Genomic DNA, 19468 nt, shown 5'->3' with positions numbered 1-19468 from the left:
CTGGAACTCACTCTGTAGACCAGGCTGGCCTCGAACTCAGAAATCCACCTGCCTCTGCCTCCCGAGTGCTGGGATTAAAGGCATGTGCCACCACTGCCCGGCTCTTTTTTTTTTTTTTTTCTTTAAGGGTTTCTTTTTACTTTAGATTTAGTCACAAATACAGGAGGGTGCATATGCCTATGAAGTCCAGAAGGGTTGGATTCCTTGAAATTGGAGTGGTTATGTGGGTACTGGGAATTACATCTGTCCCCTGGAAGAGCAAAGCACCAAGTGCTCCTAAAAGCTAAGCCATAGCTCCAGTGCTTACCCTCACATTCTAACTGCAAATATTTTCAAATGAGTATCACTGGGAATCTACAAGTATTAAGAGACACTGCAGAAAGAGTAATGGTTATTTATGAGCACTATTGTCCATTCTTCTTTGTCCAGGAAAGCAGCTTAACCTTCGGGTTTTTTTATTTTTAAAGAAAGCACAACTCAGAAGGCTTGAATTGAATCTGCATGTGGCTTGCACAACTACAATGCCACAAGATATAGCTAGGTCTTTTAGCCTTTTTATGGCTATTGACTTCATTAATAACTAGAAGATGATACAATTATATCTGATTCACTAGCATTTTCTATGATGGCATAACAAAATGAGTGCAAAACCCTTAGAATATGAGCTAGTATAACTAGAGGTCCTGTAGTGAGAATTCTGGAATCTTGGTTTCTTTTAAAAAACACAGAAATATTAGGAAGTGCCTTTGTTTTCATCTCAGGTGTGGGGATGTAGTGCTGCTTCAGACTGTCTGCAGTAGCTGACTATGATTTGGCTCGTGTTCTAGCCAAGGCATGGTTTTGCCAGGTGCAGATAGTTTCTGTGATTGTGCGACATTTGGAATTCTGGAAAGTTTTCAGAGAGTATATAAATGCTAGGGCCCCAAGAGGCCGGATAGGTGGTTGTTGGTCATTTAGAGAGGTTGTATGGAGTTTGTTAGTAGTCAAGCTCAAAGAAGAAACAAGAAGACAGAAATTAGAATCAGGGATCTCTGTCTCTCTTTCTCTCCTCTATTCTGCCTTCTCTTGTATCTAATGTTAGGAGGAGAAACAGGGAGGATAAAGGGTGGGAAAAAGAAGAACCCACAAAGTAACAAAGTCCAGTTACAAGATTCACTATTAAGTATTTGTCAAGAATACAAACTGTAGATTCACAACTTGTAGATTCAAATCATAGCCCTGATCATCTTGCTTGTGTGGTCTGGGATGATTTATTTTTCTGTGATTTGGTTTCTTCACGTATAATGTGAGATATCTGTGCCATACACTTTGTAACAAAACTAAATTAATTTGTGTAATGTACTTAGAAGTGTGCTGATACATAGTAATTGTTGGTTAGCATTATTGTTGTTTACATTATTATTAAAGCATCATAAGACCTATTTGAAAAAATGATAAATGGTTAGAATATATGTGGAGAAACTGCAATATTTATATATTGTGTGATAGAAATATAAAATGATATATAGTTGATATGGAAAGATCTGTTGATTGCTCTAGGAACCAGCTATTTTACCCCTGGATATATACCCCTAAAACAGAAAATGGGCATTCAAATAAAATCTTGTATACAAATCATCACTGAAGCATTATTCACAATGGGTATAAACAACCCAAATATCTTTATTATAAATAGATAAATAAATCATGTCATATGCAAGCAATAAAAGCTTATTTGGCCATAAAAGAATAACTGATTCATGCTACCATGTCGATAACTCTTAAAACATTATGCTACATAAAAGAAACTATTCAGTAAAAATGATATAGGATATTATTTTATTTATGCATAATTCCTTGATTAGATAATCTATAGAGACAGAAATTAAGTTATTATTTTCCTGTGCCTGGAGTAAGGGGGGTATAGGGAATTACTTGTCATGGTTGTACAGTGTCTTTTTGGATTGATGAAAGTATCCAACATTTGACTTGCTAACTGTAACAAACTTGCTGAATACACTAAAATTATGTTAGATTCTACACATACATAGATGAATTTTACAGTTAGTTTCATAGGCTTATATGGGTTCAAAGGATTACATTCCTGTAATCTCACCTTTCTAGCAGTTTGATTTGAGTGAGATGTTTTGTTTTTGTGGTCCTAATAAAATAATCAGAAAAAAATATCCTTTTTTGAGTAGTGTTAACCAAATTGAACCACAGTCCACTGGGCTCTTTGCACTTAAGTTTTAGTCTTACTGAAGTCGCAATGATGTTAACTATACTAAGGTTTACATATTGAGAATAACTTTATGATCTAAATCAGTCATAATGAATACTGAAAACCTTGACTTTCTAATTTTCCATTGTGCACAATGTGGCACATAGTAGGTGTTCAATCGTCACATAGTAGGTACTCAATAAACATAAGATAGATGAAGAAATGGATGGGTAACTAGGCCTGGCAACATTAATGGTGACAGATTTTTCTTACCAAGTGTTTAGAGTATAAGCTCAGATCTACTATTTGTTAGTGATACAGCACACAGCAAAACATTTACGTTATCTCTCAAACTTAATTTCTTTTAAAATAAGAAAAATAACACCTCCTGCAGTGGCATACAATTTTAATTGCAAAACTACATGCTATGTGATAATGCAATAAACATTAGTGTCCTTTCCTTTTTTTTCTGCTTATTAGAGAAGCCTCAGGTATTGGAGAGTTCACTGCTGATAACTAGTGTGAAGTCTGAAGATAGCAAGAAACATGAACAGTGTCACTTTTCTAAGCATGAACTTAATGTCATGCTATATCTGTCTTCAATTATGAAAGCTGGCAATGAAATCTGAGTATGTTGAATGCCAGAATTGGGAGGGCTCCTAGTGAAAGATCATCTAATCCAAGCTGTATGCTTGCTAGAGAATCCTCAAATGCCACAATGTTCATGGTACATTTTGAAGACTCTGGCTTAATAAAAATGACTGGGCAAGGAAATAGCTGGCAAGGTAGATGGCAGACATCTGGGGGACAGTCAGTGAGAAATTCCAGGAGTGATTCATTGTCTTCACTCCTGCGAAAGTCCCTTACTATGTTTGACAGCTTAATCACCATTTGTATATTTATACAGGATGAGGCAAAGGTTACTGTCAAAGAGAGAGCCACTAGAGGGACAGGTGTTGTTGATCTTCAACCTTCTAAATATATTAGTCAATGCAGAGTGGCTGCAGTGTAGTAAGCCAGTCAGCATATCTACAGGCTCCTGTGTGCAATTTTAAAGATGAAGTTTTACATGATGCATTAAATTTTGAGCCTTATTTTTTTTTTCATGAAGAAACTACTTCAAAACTTGATCTCCTAGTGTTCCACGAGAGTTGACAGACAGATAATGTCTTTACACATTAAGGTTCTGAATTGAGGGGAAAAGACACTAAATAATGAAGAAAATGATAGACTCATTTGGTAAATAAATATTGATAATTAATTTGCTACCTTAATTGCAAAACTACATGCTATGTGATAATGCAATAAACATTAGTGTCCTAATTTCATAGTTGTTAATGTAAGCGGTGGTAAATGTATATGGTATGAATTCTATCATTTTTTTTCCCAAAGTTCACAGAAGCATAGAAGGTGATATTGGCATCTACCAAAGGAAATAACGCTGGGAGGCAGTAAAGTTTGATGGTAAAAAGTCTAGGAAGTAATTTACCAATCCATAAAACACACACACACACACACACATACAAACTCCATAAGTTCACATACCAAGTATACAAAATGCCTGATACTAAAGAGAGAGAGAGAGAGAGAGAGAGAGAGAGAGAGAGAGAGAGAGAGAGAGAGTGTGTGTGTGTGTGTAATCTCAAAACAAAAGAAATATGAAGGTACTTGGAGACTACTAGCTCAAAGAAATAAATGAGCCAGATAAAGTTGTTAAGTCTTTTTTAAAAAGATAGGCATCAAAGTTTTCCATGTGACAGAGCCAGATCTGGTATGCTTCTCGAAGAACAGCATTAAAATCTTTGCTTGAAGTCAAAGTGGGAATAAGGGCTGGATAGATGGTTCTACAGTTAAGAGCACACTGGTTCTTGAAGAGGACCAGGGTTCTATTTCCAGCACAAATATGGTGGCTTATAACCATCTCTAACCATCCATCCAAGGAATCTAATGGCCTCTCATTGAACCTTTGGGTTACTGATTTGGCTAGACTGTCTGGCCAGGAAGTTCCAGAAATCTACTTGTGTCCACTCTACTCATCTTCCACACTGAGTTACAAACACATGTTGTGACACCTGGCTTTTTATGTGAGTATAAGACATCTTATGCAGGTGTCAAGCCTCAAATCTTCAGATGTTTTATCAATTGAGCCACCTCCTCAGCAGAAACTGAATTTTTTTCTTTTGTTTGTTCATTTGGTTGGTTGGTTAGAGTTTTGAGACAGGGTTTCTCTGTGTAGCCCTGGCTTCCCTGGAACTGGTTATGTAGACCAGGCTGGCCTCTAACTCAGAGATCCTCCTGTCTCTGACTCCCAAGTGCTAAGACATGCACCACCACCACCAAGCTAGACTGAAAGATTTTAAAAGCATAAATTCCAAAACATTATCAAGTGAAAGCTAACAAGTGTAAAGTTGGTGATAATCAAATTTATAATCACAGTGAGAGATTTGAGCACATCTTGAAATGGAAACTTCTGGTTTCTTTGTAAAGTTGGCTGTGTAGGACGGTGTTTTGCTGGGGCAAGCACATGAAGGAATGTTTTCCTGAAGTGGACAGAAGTAAAAAGATTTTTCGCTAAAGCAAGCATGTGAAAGGACGTGTGATGAAGGATTCTTTGCTAAGGACATGAGTGTATTGGATCACCTTCCATGCATTGTTGAGCTCCAGTTGTCATGACTCCACAGAGAGAAAACCAACATGAAACTTCTGGTGGTGTGCTGGTAGCTTCTTGCCTCTTCCAGACTTGGGCCAATTGGCAGAGGAATATTGACTGATATGGACTCATGTGGAGCTTTGCTAAGACAGACTCATGTGCTGAGGCAAGACATGTGGTAATGCAAGACCCATGTGTTGTTTGGAGGGAATTACAATAGGACTCAATGGACTGTGAGAGGGGCTTGCTTAGAGACCTAGCTTTGCAATGCTTCTTGGTCTCACATCTTCGCTGCTCTTCACTTCATTGAGAAAGGCACTGCCAAGAACTTCTCCTGATGTCTCTGATGGTCCTAATTCCTTCTGCTGATCTGCGCTGATTCAGCTGAGGCCTGGCAGTTCCTGCTAGGTCATCCCACTGCTGCTGTTATCCTGACACTACTGAATCGGAACGCTGGCATATCAGGGAAGTGTTTGCAAAGGGACTGAGCTGCAGCTGCTGACCTGTGAACTGAACTGCCGATTTCCGGACAATGCAGATGGAATTTACTCCAAAGAACCATATCTAAACAGGTCCACTTCCCCTGTATCCTTTCTTTTCTGCTACCTCTGGTGGGGAGTGGGCTAGAAGAGAGGTTAAAGCATTTATGAGCTATCATTAAAATTAAGGCTGAGAAAAAGTTAAGCTTACAATACCACTTTCAGGACCTGATAAAGTAGATACAAATTGCTAGGAACAGACAAGCTGTCACTAGAACAATAAAAAAAATAAAATAAAATAAAAATGGATCATTTTGAGAAGGGCTAAATACTTTTATGTTGTTTTGGAAAAGTAAAATTTTGAAGACAGTTAAAAAAATTAGTGGGTTTCCAGAGGGTTAGGAGGGAAACAAGGACTCAGCACAGAAGGGGTTTTAGATGACAAAGGTCATTTTCTAAGACAATATGGCTGTATATGCTTGTGCTTCTACATTTGTCAACACCCCCCAAAATTAAAAGGGCAAGTGTGAATCTTAATGTAAACTTTTAGGCTTTTATAGTGATATGTCAATGTTGTTCCTTTTGTGCCAATGTTGCAAGGGGTAAGCTATCTGTATTAGGTATGAAGGGATTTGTGGAATCTCCAAACTTATAGTCTACCTCTCTGTGAAGCTAATACTCAGAAAAACCCACAACCATTTTTAAAAGCACACTAAACTCACCAACTAAAGGATAACTATTCCTTCTGAGCACGTGTGCAAAACATTGGCCTACTTGTCAAAGATATGACTGACTTATTTGCTTACCCAGACAATAATTGTGAACAGGGGAAGAATAACTGTTGTATTTAAAATTCAATGTCTACAGATGCTGTGTAGTCAAAAGTTTATTATAGTGCTACCCTTTTCATAGATCTTGAGAATTGCCAAAACCACTAAATCAAGCCCTAATTTGTATAGCTTTTTTTACTGGAAAAAGATGCACAATAAGTAGCTCATCATATATATATATATATATATATATATATATATATATATATAGCATAAACAATAACAAAACATAAGATGTTAAATGATGGCTTTTGAGTGCTTATTCTGTTAGGTTTTCATATACTTTATTCACTTGCAGTTTTATATGATTTAATTTTTAATAATTGGTATTTCAGCAAGCAGATGGAAAAACTTGAAAATGTAACAACTGACACTTAACAGATAGCATGTGCTTCTAAATAAAAAAAGCAAATGGAGAAGCTAATAAAACATCTGGGCATGGCAATGCTTGCCTGTAATTCCAGCAGCTTGGGAAGCCAAGAGAGGAGGACTAAAATCTAGTTCTCTGAAAAAGTTAGTAAAGCAGTTATGCATGTAAGACCAATGTTTAAAGAAAATCTTCAAATAAATATATGAAATATAAAATGAAATAAGTGCTTATAAGTCATTGAATCAATGTATACCAAGCTGAGAGATAGAGGCAGAACTGTCATTAGTCTAAGGACAGCCTTAACTACACAGTAAGTTTCAGAATTTTTTAAATTCATATAAAAAAGACAAAAATACAAACATAGTTAAGAAAATTGTATAATTCCAATGTGTTATAGGATAGCCAGGGTTACAGTGTCAGTCTCTGTCTCAAATGAACTGAAATATGATGTATAAAAATGATATAAGATCAGTGGTTGGAGAATTGGATCATTTGTAAGAAAGAATTAATTTAACAAAGTTGACTCAGGAAGGAATAAAATACAAATACATTCATAACCAGTAGATAAATTAAAATTGTAGTTAAAAATTGTATCTTGACTATGAATGCGATGTATCCAACTGTCACAGATTCCTGCCAATTGTAGTTTCTTTTTTTTAAACAGTAGCAAAATAACATTTATTTTTAATTATTTTATTAGATATTTTCTTCACTTATATTTCAAATGCTATCCCGAATGTCCCCTATACCCTCCCCCAGCCCTGCTCCCCTACCCACCCACTCCCACTTCTTGACCCTGGCGTTCCCCTGTATGGGACATATAAAGTTTGCAATTGTAGTTTCTTATTGATGGGATATGTGCCCTCAAATTATGAACCAGAGTAAACCTTTTCTCCCCTAAAAAGGTACTACTGCACAAATAGGCCATGCCTGGTATGTTTTTGTACATGAGGTATACTAAACCCACAAGGATATGATTATGTCATCTTTCAGCATGTTGTAAAACAGGAAAAAATAAGTTCATCTCAGTTACAGAGATGAGAAACAAAATCTTGAACAAATAATAATTATATATATGGGGAGTGATAAAATATATTGATCCATATATACATTGCTGAATGATAAACATATCTGCAGGTACTTATCTCTGATACTGAAAACATTAGAAATCTATTCTTTTAGCAATTTGAAAAGAAACATTATTAGTTAACAGTTTTGCTATGTGTCTTAAAAACCTTCTCTACCAACATTTCTTACTCTTGGATGAACATTTTCTTATTGGTTCCAATCTATTCTTTCTATGTTCTGTTAAGATGAAATCAGTTAATAAAACTGGGTACATCTCTTCTGAATTCTGGTGATAAACATTCTGCCTATACATCTAAAACCCAAACTTTTAAAGATTGCTCATATAAATAATATCACCTACAGTCTTTGCTCTGGACCTGGTTTATTTCACATAGGAAATCTTTTATAGACATCTATGTTGTCACAAATGATAGATTCTCTTTCTTTTTAAGGTTGTATAATGTGTTTACATTGGTAGGAATTTGCAATGATTTCGTCTTAGTAATAATGAATAACACTACAATATTGAAATGTATATGAGAATGAAAATATCTCTTTAGTCTGATGATTTCAAATATTTTATATATCTGCTTAGTAGAAGAATTGCTTGATTATATGGCAATTCTATTTTTATTTTGGAGGGACTCCATGCTGTTCTACACAATGGCTATCTTAATTTTCTGTCCCATGAGCAATGTGCATCAGTTTACATTTCTCTACATCCTCTTCCACACTTATAATCTCTGGTCTTCTCGATAACTGCCATTATAACTGGAGTGAAGTGACAGTTCCTTATGATTTAATTCCCACTTCCTTAATGTTTAGTGAGCATATTTTCATATTTTGTTGGCTCTTTTGTGTGTCTTCTTTTGTGAAATTTCTATGCAAATATATTTCCTCCTCTATGGCTTGGATCTTCATTGTTAGTTGCTTCCCTGATGGGTTGGACCTACTCAGTGTAATGAAATCCCATTAGTCTCCTTTTGTTTTCATTGTCTGTGCTTTTTGGGGGCGTCATATTTTTTAAAAATAATTTTCTAAACTAATGCCACAGATATTTCTCTTGTCTTCTAGTAATGTTATAGTTTGGGGTATTACATTTAAGCCTTTTATCCATTCCAACTTAATTTTAGTATAGCTGTTAAATAAAGGCATGATTTAATTGTTATTTATGTGATATCAAGTTTCTGCAATGGCATTTACTGAGGAGACAGTCCCTTTCCCATTGTGTGTTCTTGGCATCTTTGTCAAAATAAATTGACCATAAATTTGTGCGTTTATTTCTGGCCTTCTAGTTTGATCCATTGCTGGATGTGTATATGTGTATTTTTAAGACATGAAGCACACTTAAATCCATATTAGTAATCTGAGAAAGTTCCAGGCTGTTTGCCATCCTGGAAAAGGCAAGATTATGGAGACAGTGGTTGTCAGGGCTTGGAGGAGTAAAGAGATGAGTGAATAGACTGGAGGCAGAACATTTTTAGGGCAGTGAGATTATACAATACTATAAATGGTGGCTATATGTATTATATATTTTTTCAAATGCACAGCACTAAGTATGAATCTAAGTGCTAATTGCATACTCTGGATGATGGTGTCAAAATGCTACGTCATCAACTGTAACAAACACAGTCTAGAGATGTAGCAAGATGCTATGTATGTGAAAAGGAGGAGGGGAGCTTTATTGACACTGTCTTCTCAATCAAATTTACTATGAACTTAACACTGCTTTAAACACTAAAGTCAACTTTACCAAAAAACCTAATGCAAAAAAACCCCCATAAGTTATAAGCTTTGAAATAACAAGAACTCCTAGCTGTGCAGAATAACAATTTTAAAACAGTGCACACTTTTCTTAACCTCTTTAAATCCCAGGTTTTGCATCTTTAAATGAAGATACCTCATAGAGCTTTTTGTGAGAATTAATTAAGACAATATCAAGTTAGATAAATGAACATAGGAGGATAGCAAACTCCATACCAGCCTGGGATACATAGTGAAATCTGGTTTCAAAAAATAACAAAAGAAATTTAATTTAAAGCCTTAAATTTTTAAAAAATTCCATGCATGAGTACGGTATTTACATCGTTTACACACTTCTCTCTCTCACATATAAAATTCCTCCCATGCCCCACCTATGGAATTCATAATAGGTTCTTTATTATTTTTATTATTCTGCTGAATCCACTTGTTGTTGTTAATATATGTATGTATATGTTTAGGGATGACCACTTGGAATACTCATCCTCCATCTCAGCTTCACATCTAGACATGGGAACTTGTGATTTCCCCCTATACACACATTGGCATATCAACTAGTGTTATCATTGCGCAGGCCTTAAATAGGTAACAACATTGCTATGATTATATGGGTGGAGCTTCCACATCATATATAGAAGATATGGAGCAGAGGCTGAGGCAATGGCCAACCAATGATGGCCCAACTTGAGATCCATCCCATGAGCAAGAGGCAATCCCCTGACACTATTAATGATACTCTGTTATGCTTGCAGACAGGAATCTAGCATAACTATTCTCTGAGAGAATCCACCCAGCAGCTGACTGAACCAATGCAGAGACCCACAGCCAAACATTAGAAGGAGCTCAAGAAGTCTTGTGGAAGAGTTGGGGAAAGGATTGAGCAACCCAGATGGGATATATAGGGACTCACAAGAAAACCAACAAAGACAACTAACCTCTTAGAGACAGACCCACCAACCAAATAACATATACTGGCTGGACCTAGTCCCCATCCCTGCACATATATAGCAGATATGCAGCTCGATTTTCCTATGGATCCCCCATCAACTTATCAGGGGTTACTCTGATTCTGTTGCCTGCCTGTTGGTAATCTTTGGCTTTGGGGGGGGGGATAATCTCCCTAAGTAACATAACTGTCTTAGTCAGGGTTTCTATTCCAGCACAAACATCATGACCAAGAAGCAAGTTGGGGAGGAAAAGATTTATTCAGCTTACATTTCCACATTTCTGTTCATCACCAAAGGAAGTCAGAACTGGAACTCAAGCAGGTCAGGAAGCAGGAGCTGATGCAGAAGTCATGGAGGAATGTTACTTACTGGCTTGCTTCCCCTGCCTTGCTCAGCTTGATTTCTTATAGAACCCAAGACTATGAGCCCAAGGATGGTAATTGAAAAAATGCCTTACAGCTGGATCTCGTGGAGGCATTTCCTTTAGAGAGGCTCCTTTCTCAGTGCTAACTCCAGCCTGTGTCAAGTTGAGACACACAAAATCAGTACAATAACTTTATTCAAATTATATATGTATGTGTAACATTTATATTTTATATTAGTTTACATAATATATATCTATGTGTTATATTAATTTTAAGTAAACATAAAAGGTGTTTCCACGTCCTTTTCAAAAAATGTTGTATATTTATTTTTGAGATTGTATTTTAAAACATTTTTAAGATTTTTTTTATGTTTGTGAGTATTCTATCTGCATATATACCTGCATACTAGAAAAGCACATCAGCTACCATTGTAGACAGTTGTGAGCCACCATGAGGTTGCTAGGATTTCAACTCAGGACCTCTGGAAGAACAGTTAGTGGAGCTATCTCTCCAACCTCTCAAGATTGTATTTTAATTAAAACTTATCTGCCTCACCTTTCCTCCCTCCAAATTCTCCCATACTCTCCTTCAAATTCATGCCCTCTTTTCTTATCAATTGTAATTTCATGCATATATGTAGTTGTATATGCATATAAAGTGGCTTATAAGGAATCTAGAAATAAAACCTTAACAAGTAGCTAAATTAATTGCCTGCATTTTGGACAACTAAATACTTGCATTTATTGTAATTAAAATAATATCTGTTTTCAATAAATCTTAAACTTAAGAACAAGGTTATCATTCTCATTTGAAAACTTCAAGAGCACTGCAGAGAAATCTAAAAGACTAAGCTCTGATCATAATTCCATAGCTACATCACTAGATCCTCTTGAATATTTTGCTTTCTCTTGCCTTTTGTAAGAGGCAAGAAATAATTCCTACTCCACCCAACTTGCAAGGATGTTGTAAACGAGAGTATAAAATCATGTGCCTGGTTATGGTTTGAAAGTTTAAAGGGCTATAAAAATGTAAAGGATTAATAGTAAGTTATAGAAATGTATCATTTCTTAGCCGGCTCCATTTAAACCTACTTAATCTCTAACCCATTCCATATTTGTTTATTCCTCAAATCTGCACTGAGAGCCAACTTTGTGTCAAGCATGCTGTTGGGTCTTGGAGGACGAAAGATTAATAAGTACCTGCTACAGAGAAGTTTAAAGTTTAATGGAAAGACAAACATGACAAAATCAATTTGTTATAAAGTGTAATAGAAATACAAACATGAAAATCCTCTTTTATAATGTGATAAATGCTTTGGACTACATATGTATATATGCTATGGTAACACAGATGAATAAGGTAATTATTATGAGGAATACCATAGAAAGCTTCACAAAGAAGGTGACATCAGTTCTGGGCTCTGAAGGATGAACAGCAAGTTTCCAGATGGAGAAGATAACTTTTCAGGCTTAAGGAAAAGCATTAAGTTCATAGAGGAGTAAAATGCAGAATCTGTGTAGAGATGAAGCAAATAAAGTAAAGCAGGAGAAAAATGAATTGTGCCCATGGAGAACCAAGACATGGTGGTGGCATGGAGACATCATAACATAGACATCATATCTAAAGTAATGGAAAAATGTTAAAAATTACTCAAGTATAGGATGATGAAAGAGCAGGTGTGAATGTGAACATTTAACCACTAGGCATTAGGAAAAGGATCCAGCAAAAGGAGATGAAGCTGAAACTAAACAGATTCTATGAGACAGAGAAGAAAGGCTATCACAAAAGCCAACAGACTAGGAAAACTCGAGAAGTCGAGTGTGAACTACTGACGACTGAAAGCTTATGTAAAAGAAGGGCTGACATATATCCTTTGAATATTTTGTAGACAATTAATTTTCAGTTGCATTTTTTTAAACACAAAGGCCTCTGAAAATGTCAAATTTGCAGCTAGGAAATGCACTGGCCAGCATCTCCTTGTTTTCTACCCATGTGGTATGACCCTTTCCATACAATGCTATCCAAGTTCACCAAGTAATGGGCACTCCAACAGTTAGGTTTCCCATGATCCTGAGCTGCCAGACGAGGAAATCGTCTGCATGCTTGTAATCAATTTCAGCAAAGTTAAAAAAAAAAAAAAAAAAAAAAAAAAAAGAGGGAGGAAAAAAAAATGTAGCCTCTAATGGAACTGACCATTCAAACCTCCCCAGGGTGCAGGGCTTTATGTGCTGTGCCTGGACTATGTTAAGAAAATTAAAACTGGATTTGTAACAGAAGGGCCAAAGTGTCAAATCACTAAAAGCAGAAAATTCCACTTGCAGCCCAGATGCCAACTCTCACACTGGTTTATGATGAGAGAAAGTGAAGATTTACAATATGCTTTCCATAAAGTACTGACAGCCACTCAACTAGGACCTCAGAGTCTCTCCCTCATGACTCAGGGAGCAAGGCAAAAGGGGAGAAGGTGCTTAGTCACAAACCAGGCTCTGTCTTTAAGAGGAAGGACCAACTCTCACACCTAGACTTACGTTCTGTGACTTGTGATTTTTTTTTCAGTGTTTATAATAGAATCAAAGCAATATGTAAGCCAGTCCCCCCAGCCCAAACTCACGGAAGAGCTACGATGTACCTGCTACGATCATTTCTTATAATTATTCCTCAGGCTTCTTTGGAAACTTTACGAACTAAGATGAGCTAGGTTATACAGCAATAAGTCTTGACATTGACATTTTAATGGCTGATAATAAATGTTTTTTCTTGCTTAAACCACATATCCAACATAGGGTGGTGGGAGAGCACTGGGTAGGCATGCATAAAGTGGAAACTTCTGATTTCTTTGGAAAGTTGGTTATGTTAAATGATGTTTTGCTGGGGCACAAAGGTGAAAGGATGTTTTGCTAAAGCAGACACATGAAAGAGTGTTTTCCTGAAGCAGAAACAGGTGAAAGGATGCTTTGCTATAGCAGACAGATAAAGGATACATGATGTTTAGAAGGAATATAAATATTACCCTTCTTTGCTATTCTTCGCTAATAACATGCATGTATTGGTTTGCCTTACACTGCATTACTAAGCTCCACTTGTGGTGATATCATTGAGAGAAACTCAAAAAAGAACTTCTTGTGAGGTCCCTGTGTCTTCTTGCTGCTTTTGTGGTCTGAAACTGTCCCTGCTTCCCAACTCTAGACACATTCACAGGAGAATTCTGAACTCTATTCCCCCCCCCCAGGACATAACATTCTCCTTTTCCTGTCTGTGGCAGAAAGAGAATTATTGATAACCAAAGAAAAAAGAATTGTGACCTGTAGGAGAAAACACCAAGAGGTTGGCTATATTGCATTCTCATTTAATTGAAGCTTTGAGAGCTTTGTAGGTCAGGGCTCAGACACATATAATTACATTTCCAAGATAAGGGTGTCTGTTATAGGTTTTAACAAAGATGCAAATTAATAGATCATCACAAATTAGTATGGGGACTGTGAAGAAAAGAAACACGGGTGCAACTGAGAGCAAAAAGGAAGGGAGACTCTATAGGTAGGCATGATTGAAGGCAACTTCAAGGGGTGACATTAAGTTGAAACTTGAAGATATGAAAAACGCTAATATAGTAAGCTTCAAAGTACTTACATGGTCTCAAAATTGCATACTGTGTGCTGGCATTATGAACTGGCTTTATAGTCAGGAACTGGCTTTATGGTTACAGGTCATCTCTGAATCCAGCGATGATGGTGATATCACCCATAGGCAACAGGGACCCTTACATCTGTTGCCATGGCATTCCCAGCATGCACCAGCAGTGTGAGTGGTTATGTTACAGCCCAAATAAAAGGCAGACCCCTCCTGACCTTTGCTCTCTCTCTTTTTCATCTTTGTCTTTGTCACCCTCTTTTGTCCTTCCCCACCCCCAATAAACCTCTCTCCTGTGGAACTGTACTGGCCTGGTGTGATCTCTCTGGACAAGCCACAATTCTAACACAACATTGGGCACTTAAGAGAAACTAGCAATGCAATAGTGGAGAATCCATGTACTCCTTTAACCAAGCAGCCACAATGAGCATGACCTAGCAAGAATAAATGAGCATTGTGTGCCTCCATATGCGGTATTTTGAGGGAAACTCAGCATCATTTATATAGTAACTTGACATTACTTACATTTACTAGTAAGGAAATAGTAAAGCCAACCCAAGTAATTTATTATTTGTTGCTTGGTCATTTCTTATATGTCTATTATGAATTTTGGGTCTTTCTACCCCAATTATCCTCTCTTATTACCTGGTCTTCTTCTGTTATAATTCTTATTCTCCTCTAAACCTCCTCTGATTTCACAGTGTGTGTGGTGTGTGTGTGTGAGTGTGTGTGTGTGTGTGTGTGTGTGTGTGTGTGTGTGTGTGTGTGTGTGTGTGTGTGTGTAACTGACTGATTTTGGAGGGCTCTGAATCCTCACAGTCCCTTCCCTATTGTAGACTGACTCCACCTGGGTTTGTTGTGAGTGCAATAGCCACCTCCTGGAGTTGTTGTAACAAAATGTAACAAAAACAGAATGGAATGTTACATACCAAATATTCATCCCATACAGTACTGGAGGCTTGGCAGTCAAAGATCAAGACCTGGTCAACTGCTTCCTGAGCAGGCTACTTCTCTTTGCAGGAACATACTCTCCTAATCCAGGTGACCTTACAAGCCTTTCCCCATATCCTCAAGCACATGCAGAGGGTTAGACAGCAACTTGTTCTTATGAGGACACCATTATTATTGGAATAAGTCCCACCTACTTGAAAGTAACAATTTCAGCATACAAGTTTCAGGGACAGGAACATGGGGTCAACTGAAAAATCCAGACAGCAGCAGACTGGATAAAGCAGTTGTAACCATGTTAAGTTCTTGTAATTGGTAATTGACACTATGATTGCATCGGAGAATGCTTGTCTTTCTAAGAAGCTGCTAAAATATTCTTCAGAAGTAGCCATACAGTACTTAACTGTACATTATTATAAGCAAAGTAGTAATCACCCAGTTTTTCTACATAATTGCTACTATTTGTTTTCCCACTACTTAGCCATTCTTATAGGTTTGGGTTTTGTTTGTTTCGTTTTTTTAATGAAAACTTGATATCTCAGTGAGCTTTTATTTTCTATTTCTTGGTGGTTAATTTTGTTTGATATCATTTCATGCACCTCCTTGGCTTCCATATCTCCTTTTTGGCAAAATGTTCTTGGTGCCTTTTGCCATTGTCTCTTCATTTTACTACTGAGTTTGAAGAACTTTTTTTGTATACTTCAGTTCCAACTATTTGTGGGCTATGTATGTGGTTTGTAGCTTTGGATTAGATCTAATTTATCAAGTTTTCCTTTATGGGTCAGGTGTAAGAACTGCTTCCTATTCCTAATGGGAATAGCTTCCTTCCTGCATTTTTAAAAATATTTTTATAGTTTACATTTGCATTTGTAATCCATTTGGAGTTGTTTTTTTTTCATATTACCAGCAATATCTAAAATGATAGAGAAAGTTTTCTAATATCATTTGAAGTTTAGGTCAAATCTCTCCTAACATTTCTCTGTCATTCTCATTATCAATTAAAAGGGCTATCTTTTCTACATTGGATTACTTTGCAACATTTTTAACACAATTTTGTGTGTGTGTATTCAATTTTTTTTAATTTTATTTTATTAGATATTTTCTTTATTTACATTTCAAATGCTATCCTGAAAGTTCCCTATACCCTCCCCAGCCCTGCTCCCCTGCCTAGCCACTCCCACTTCTTGGCCCTGGCCTTCCCCTGTACTAGGGCATATAAAGTTTGCAAGACCAAGGGGCCTCTCTTCCCAATGATTGTCGACTAGGCCATCTTCTGCTATATATGCAGCTAGAGACACGAGCTCTGGGGGTACTGGTCAGTAATTGTGATTATATTTTACCTATTTTGTTATTCTGAGCTACAATCCATTTGCTTGAACAAATATCAACCGTCTTTATTAGTTTAGCCACATCAAATGTCTTCATGTATTGTATTGCCTCCCACTTTTGTTTTTACAAAATTATTTCAGCTTTACCAGGACCTGGAATTAGTCACACAAATCTTAGAAAAATCTTGCACATGTCTACAACATATCTTACTTGTTTGTTTTTTAAATAAAATCTGCATTAAAAGTACAGATAAATTTGAAGACAATTAATGCTTCTTTCTATCCTCTCTCTTTTGATATGTGAACACATTTTCTAGCCTCTCTCTCTCTCTCTCTCTCTCTCTCTCTCTCTCTCTCTCTCTCTCTCTCTCTCTGTGTGTGTGTGTGTGTGTGTGTGTGTGTGTGTGCATGCACATGCATGTGCACATGCTTCTGGAAAGTCTCCTGTCTTTGCACTGATTTTAGAGACCTTCCCTACTGTGTCAAACTGCATATGGGTTAGTGGATCTGAACTCAGGTCCTCATATTGGACAGCAAACCCTTGACCTGCTGAGCCATCTACCTCGCACACGATATGCATTTTCAGGTCCTATTGGTATGTAATATTATATAGGTTTATTTTGATGTAGTTATTTTATAATTACTATTGTTAGTAGTTACTGAATACATTCATTTATATCATTAAACTATTAGAACAGCTATGTGAGATAGGTATTATTATCTTCAGTGTAGTGTACAAATAAAACAAATCACTCAGGCTAAGAACCTTGTCTAATTATACATTCATTAACTGACAAACCTGGGAACTGTGAGCTCAAGACCAATCCATGCTGTTCCTTATCTTTCATTCTTCTAGCTTTCCTTCAGCTGCCAATCAAAAAAGTCTTAGTGTATAATTTTCTAGTATTGGTTAAATAAGGAGAAAATTTGAGTCTATTAAGTAGACACTTCCAAAAGATAAGCAAACCAAAAAAGTTTGAACTCTCCATCCTTTTCCTTTAACTTGTGTTTGTGTCCCTTTCTTGGAAATCAGTAAGGTTGATGTTTAGTCAGTGCCAAAGATCTACCTTCCAAGTACCCATTTGCCAAGTCTGGGAGTAAGGGGGGTAATTATACACTCAGTCATTTCAATTTCCAAGAATATAGTGGCTGACAGTCACAACAAAGACAATCTTGCCTACCAAGTTGTTCATAAAAATATTCCTCTGTGTATCCAACCCATCAACATTCTCCTTGTATAATACACTCCGGTTTCAGACCCTGTTTTGAGTCAGAAGTGGCTTTCATAGCAATGTAGGAAAGGTTATTTCAAGCAATTTTTGCCCAAAATGATTAAAGTAGGCATATTTCTCTTGAAATTGAAATACGATTTTCTTAAATAAACAACCTTGACATTTTTTTCCTGCTCTCTTTAACACTATACCACAGACTAAGGAGACTTTTGACTCAAACTCTTTGAAAGGAGAACTTACAGTGTTTATTAGATTTCTCTTTTTTTTTTCATGGGTAATCCAAATAAACATCTCCCTCCTCTTTTAAAGGAAAAATGTATTTGGAGCCAACTTAGATTCATACCCTATTTATCCTCTCTAATTCTGTCTGTCTGTCTCTCTCTCTTTCTCTGTATCTCTCTCTCCCCCACTTCCTTCTCAATCAGGGACCTCCACCACCTTCTTCATCTCATGATTTTTGTATCTCTACAAGCTCCACTGTCCCTTGTTTTTCTTTTGCTTTTAAGTACAAGTTTCATTGAAATAACAAAAATGCATGCCCTAGCTTCTCCAGTTCTTATTTATTCACAAATCACCCCAATAAATATGCTTTTCACTATATTGGTCAAAATACTTGAGTTTGACAGATATTATCTTCACCTAAAAACTTAGGACTCTCACCCAGCCACTAAGCAAGTATGATGAAAACCACTAGGAGATAGAGTTGGTGGAACATGGCCTTGACCCTGTAAGCAATGAGAAAAAAAAAATCACCTTAAAGAAAAGAGGTTTCAGGGCAGGAAGGCTATGGTCTTTGGAAGACTAGCTGTGGTAATATTATAGTTGTTCTCTTGACTAACACTATCCAACTTCTAATCTTAACTCTTTTGTCTTACTTAACCAAATCTCCTTACCTGCCCCATGTTATGCAATACTGTAGACCTGTTCAGAACATTGGTGTATTCTAATCATTTTCCATGCTGTGACTTCTTTCTGTCACAGCGAAAACATATCCCTCTAAGAAAGAGTAGTTGGATAGATCTTTAGGTGATGAGAAATTCTGTGTTCTGACAGTGGCAAGAGCTCATTCCCAGGAAACTATTAGTCAGCGTCCTTTCTGTGGCTCCAGAAATGTATCTCCTGGTAATAAAATATGCTGAATGGTTAAACCACTACGAGTAGTCTGTATTAAACCAGGACAAAGCAGAAACAAACATTGCAAGGCATTTGTAACAATAATGCTAGATAGATATTTCTACCACCCTTCTATCACTCTATCACATACTTAGAGGTGGCAAGAAAAAAGGCTAAATCTATAAAAATGGAGTCTGTGCGTATGATGAAAATGAAGGAACAAGCCAAGCTTTCACATAGAAAGAGGTTCAGCAATCCAGAAAGCATCTCAGGCTTAGTAAAAACTTGTGGTTACATTCCCAAATTCTTAGGAATAGATAACTCTGCATATTAGATAAAACCAGAGCACAAATCTTTGGAGATCAAGGGCTTTGGAGAAGACAGAAGAGTCAGTCTGAAAGAGGTCTTTTTCCTGGGGACTCACTTATCCTTGGAAGAGATCTCCCCAGTACCTTTTATTTTCTATATCAAAAACACCCCTAGACATAACAATGCCAAAAGTTACCAAGCAATATCCATTGAATCTATGTTGGGTTGCTTGATGAGAGTA

The sequence above is a fragment of the Mus pahari genome, chromosome X (assembly GCF_900095145.1).
Source record: "Mus pahari chromosome X, PAHARI_EIJ_v1.1, whole genome shotgun sequence".
NCBI lineage: Eukaryota > Metazoa > Chordata > Mammalia > Rodentia > Muridae > Mus > Mus pahari.
Note: the sequence above shows the minus strand (reverse complement) of the source record.